Source organism: Corvus brachyrhynchos, unplaced genomic scaffold (assembly GCF_000691975.1).
Source record: "Corvus brachyrhynchos isolate BGI_N302 unplaced genomic scaffold, ASM69197v1 scaffold32, whole genome shotgun sequence".
Taxonomy (NCBI): Eukaryota; Metazoa; Chordata; class Aves; order Passeriformes; family Corvidae; genus Corvus; species Corvus brachyrhynchos.
The window spans coordinates 14,942,374-14,947,766 of NW_008237919.1; positions in this window are offsets into that span (position 1 = coordinate 14,942,374).

Here is a 5,393-nt window from a genome sequence, read left to right on the forward strand (position 1 = left end):
TGTTCAGGATCTGGGCTACATTAGTACTGACTTATTAATCTTTTCAGTAAATTTATTGGGAATTTTGGCTATTTCTGTAATACCATAAATTAAGCAAGGCTTTCTAAGATTGACCTAAGTGGCACTGCTGAGATTTCAGACCATTAACTTTTTTCATTCCTTATCTTCTCCTATCTGCGAAATGGAGATTCCACAGGTTGCAGAACTTTTACAGTTATTAATGTTTATACAGTGCTCAGAAAAATACCAACATACAAAGGCAAGATATTATTGCTTTTATAAAAGTTCGGGGACTTATCTTTTTTTTATTTATTCCCATGTGACCTTTCAAAGGGGTGAAACCTGAACTTTCTGCTGTTTCTAAATATCATTTCAGGTCTTATGGTTTAAAACCTTTAGTATCTTTGCTTTAGCATTAGTCATCATTAATGGCTAAAGCACATACATCCCCTCTGATATTTTGAAATTGAGAACTAGACATTTTTAAAACAACAATGGTAAGGTAACAGACATACTTTAGGCACACTTTGTTGGACCACAGAACTTATAGTAACTGGATTTTAAAATAGCAATTTCAGTAAACTCCTGTGGTATGTAGTAATTCAAGAGCAACACTTTTCTACCTTACCATTTCTTCACCCTCTCTTTTCTCAAGTAACCAGCTGACTCAGGATACAAAAGCCATGTAGTTAGATACGAGTCCCTGGAGATGGCTGTGGGTCTATGCAGTACCTGTACACTCTTGTACCTCAACAATGACACAGCAGTTCCCCCAAAAAAGCACCTTTCCAGAAGACACAGTCTTCTAAGAATACACAGCACATTTTGTAGGCTACAGTTTCAGCAGATGCAATTATGAATAACTGCAACCTGGTACATTTTTTGAATACTATGTTGCTTGAAGATAAGTGGTTATCTGGCAGTGCAGAAGTTCAGTTGTCAATCATGAGTTAGATAAGCAGAATGTTTAAGCCTATCACATCTCTTTTAAAAAGTAATGATATGATGACAGTAAAGAAACCAGTACAAACAGTTCTGACATCATAAGACAACTACAATAAAGTCAGATACATCAGCATAACCATTTTTAACAGACCGTTAAACATGACAATTTTTTATGTAAGTAAAATGTGGATTTCAGGAATGCATTACTGGCTGTGCAAATTTTTAATGATCTGTAAAATCACATTCAGCCACATAAATTATTTATGTATTTGTATACAAAGAATCAAATCTGGAAAATGTCTTTGCAATACATTTAAAGAACCACTTTGTTGATAGCAAAATATGGATATTATTTTTAGAAGAACTGATGGTCTGATTTTATTGCCCATTGTAAAAAAAATGCAAGGTCACATTGTCTTCTGAAAGAAATTTTAACATAAAGGTTATTATTCAAACTTATAGTTAATACACAGGAGAAGTTGCTTCTTTGGGAGATGTCACCTGCATAAAAGTCACTATATCTTGGCATTAGAACTCACTGACAAATGTGTTTAATTTATGTTCAGTGTAATGGAACGACTGTCATTTCTTCCTGTTTGGACAGTTACTGCCACTTAGGAGTTTTAAGTCACTTTTAACCTTGGACAGTACTGATTTTTCCTTTTGATGGTCCCTGGACCAACAAATTATAGCTTGGCTGCACTCAGCAGTTTTGTCTTTAGTGCCCATCTTCTTGGTTCATGTATGTATTTCTCAAGGTATATTTTCTCAATATAAGCTCCTTTAATAAAGGAAATGGACAATTTCCATGCTCTTATTTCTTGCTTTAATGTTTTAAATATCTTTAAATTTCTCTGTAATTTTTTTCATGCTGACATCTTTGTCAGCACTAGCTAACATAAAATATTTGGCCATATAGTCTCATATTTGGCCCCTAACCTTTCATATCCATCAAGAATATAAATGCATCATAGAGCTTCTATCTGTTACAGCACATCACCTCTTTTATTTGTAAGCAGTTGGGCTTTTCCTGTTCTTTGCATCTTAGGGTATTCATTTTCCTACAGACTGGTAACAGTTTTTGAGGGGGGCAAACATATGTATAAGGAATACAGTCCTTAAAGGACAACCTCAGGCATCACCCTAGTAAGGCTCAGGGAGTAACTAGCAAGGCTGAGCATTCAGCAGGTTTTAAAATTAGTGAGCTAAAACCAATAATAATCCAGACTGGGCCTTACAGAAGGGAGGAAACGTCAGTGGTTTCAGACTTACATGTATATGCGCGGACATTCAGAATATGATGTACTTCTCCAGCCATACCTATTGAAATTTTGAGAACTCTCTGAAACAGAGATATAATAGTTACATCTGAAAGCAATCTTGACTTACATTTTGCATTTTAGAAGAAATGAAGAAATCAGTTGATGAAGGATGAAGTACTTCTTACCAAAGTGATTTCCCCATTAACATGCCCCAGTTCTGTACTAAAGAAACTATAGAATGTTTCTGAACTTTTGCTGCTGCTTCTATTTCTTAGGAAAAAAAACCAACAAAAAACAACAAAACAATTAAGAGATATTTAATGAAAGGACTGCCCATAAACAAGAAAGTTTTACTAATAGGTTTTTTTTTTTAATGTTCAGCTAGCAGAAAAGGAGGAAGAAAAAAAGATTAAAGTAACAATAAAAAGAAAGAGCAAGAAAAGAGAAAAAAAAATAAAAAAAAAAGAAAGAAAGAATACCAGATAAAGAAGAAGATTTTGTAATGAAAATAAAATTGGTCTCTATTGTTTGGCAGACACGTCCTGGAGAAGATGACTACTCAACAGCATTGTAACACTGCTGTTTAGTCATATGTCCAAGACTGCTCATTAGCATTCCCAAGCATGCATCAATTTGAAAGTGTCTTTCTTTCAACTCGTCAATATGGAAGCACCAAAGTGCACTTTATTTGCGTAATAGGTTCTTTCAAGATGTTCAAAATCAGTTTTGGCTCTTCTGGTTATATTCAAGTGACATCCACTCAGAGGGAAAAAAAGTTCCTTTTTGTTAAATAGTAAAAGCCTAGAGTGCAAAGAAATAACGTGTTCTGGACTGATTGCTTTAAGTAGTGACAAGAAACACAAGGTATTCTCAGACACTGAATCTGTTTCTCAGGTTCAGCAAAAAGCATATAATATTATTTTGCTTGCCAGGAATATATTTTTACATGATTAGTATATTTATCAGCCAAACATGCAATCAGTCTAGAGACTGGTGAGTCCAGTTTCCTTCAGAGTACAAGACTAACTTTTTAAAAATTTTCTGCTCTAACAGGAGCTGTACAAGCCTCCTTCCTTTCCCCACTCACCCAGTAAACACTAGCAGTTTAAAGGAATGGGGCTCTGGGATGAGAAATTTCAATGTATGTTTTGCTAACCTGTATTTGTACCTCCCTTCTTCTGTTGTGCTGTGTTCAGATGCTACATGTTGTCATTCATCTTACATCGTATGTTTCTTTGGAGCTAGGAGAGAGTGGATACCAGCAAGATGGTTCTTACAAGAAGCTACATCATAGAATCATAGAGTCATCTGAGCTGGAAGGGACCAGGTTAAAGACCATCTAGTTCCAACCCTCCTGCCACACAGGCAGGGAAACCTTCCTCTAGACCAAGTTGCTCAAAGACCCATCAAAATCAGACTACAACACTTGAACACAAATCTCCTCCCTTTGGTATGAGTAACCCAACCATTAGCATCTTTCCAGCATATATCTCATCACGTGTCCCAAGAAAAAGCAGCTTGTGGATGTGAAATTTAACAAAATCATAAAGCATTGATGGAACGGTAAATATAAGGGTTCTGTAGCAGGTAAACTGCAACTGTAACCAGCAGGGGTGTAAGATGTACTATAAGGCACATTCACAATTATTACTGCCTAATTTGCCTTCACTCAACTGGTTGAAGGCATTTTTATAACACAGCAGAATTTGTTCCCCTCCATCCCAGACTGCTGTAGAACTGAGAAGCAATATTTATATAACTTCCGGAGCTGTGACAACAATTCACTAATTTGATATAGATTGGCTTTCAAACAAGGTGACTCAACCACTTCTCAGCCTCTCCACATGTGCCCTGCAGAACCTTCTTCCCCAGATCCTCTCTTCAGAGCTTTGGTGAAACAGCCAAGCAGGACTTTCAGAAATCTTGCTTTGCTTTATGCTGCAAAGTATTTCAGATCAATTATTAGATCACTTAGCAACGGTATAATAATAAACAGGGAACATGCTTAGAGTTGGCATCAAACAACATATGTTGCATGAGGCCAAAGATCTGAAAAAGTCTACAGATAACAGGACTGTTAGCTTTCTCAGTTTCTTCCTGGAGAGTTCAGGATGCGCTTTTCATCCAACCCTGTCTTCCCGTGCTGTCCTCTAGCCTCTTGGAACATTCTCTTACTCCTGATGCATATTGCAACAGCTTTTCAAGGGGAATGTGAAGCTACACGCAAGACCTCCTACTCCTGTAGAGTGTAAGAAGAATTAAAAAAAGAAGGCCTGTGAAACCTCCATTGCTTCGAAGAGAGAAAAGGAAATCTCAGTGAGGAAACCTTTTGCAGGCAAGTTTAAAATGCATAGTTTCATCTACTTCCAGCAAACTTGTTCTTGTGTATCTCAGTTATTCACTGCAAAGTAGGTTTAATTGGACATAGGGTAACACTTTCCTGTCTCAGAGAGAGGAAAACACGAAGTTATATCCACACTTAAGCCATATGCAAAGGTATTTTTTCTCAAAGGTTGATACAAGAGGAAATAATTCCTACAGTTTCAGAATTACACATTTGTGCAGTTGTGAATCATTCCTGCATTTAACACTTGACAGCATGTAAAGTGGATGGACTGGTTTTTTGCTCATATTCACTACATATCTGCTTCCCCCTGACAATACAATTTTGGCTTAATAATAAATCCCTGCTGCAAATCATCTTAAGAATCCTTGTCCCATAATTCACCCAATGCTTTTTGACCTTGTTAACTACAGATTTTAGAGCAGGAGATTGAAATAAATGTCAGTCTTGCTGATGTGGCCTTATTGTTTTTTCCCAAGAAGACAGCTTAATATGCTTAGACCACTAGAAGTGGCAATGCTGCATGAATTTCAAGAGCCATAATTAATTTATTTTATTAATGAAAGTAAAACAGAGTGTGCCAATAACTTTTGTCCTGTATGCTAATGAAGCTCGAAGATCTGTAATGAAACACTGTTAAATACAAAAGGAGGAACCAGAAGAAATGCATGTTACTAGTAATTTGGTGTCCATTAGATTGTCACTGCTGAGCTTGATCTTAAAAAACCCCAGTGTGCTGACCTGACAACAATGAAGGGAAGTATGCTTTTTACTTCATTGCTTTAAAACTTTAAAAAATGCATTTTGCACCTAAATGAGTTACTTCATCAAAGTCCTGCTTA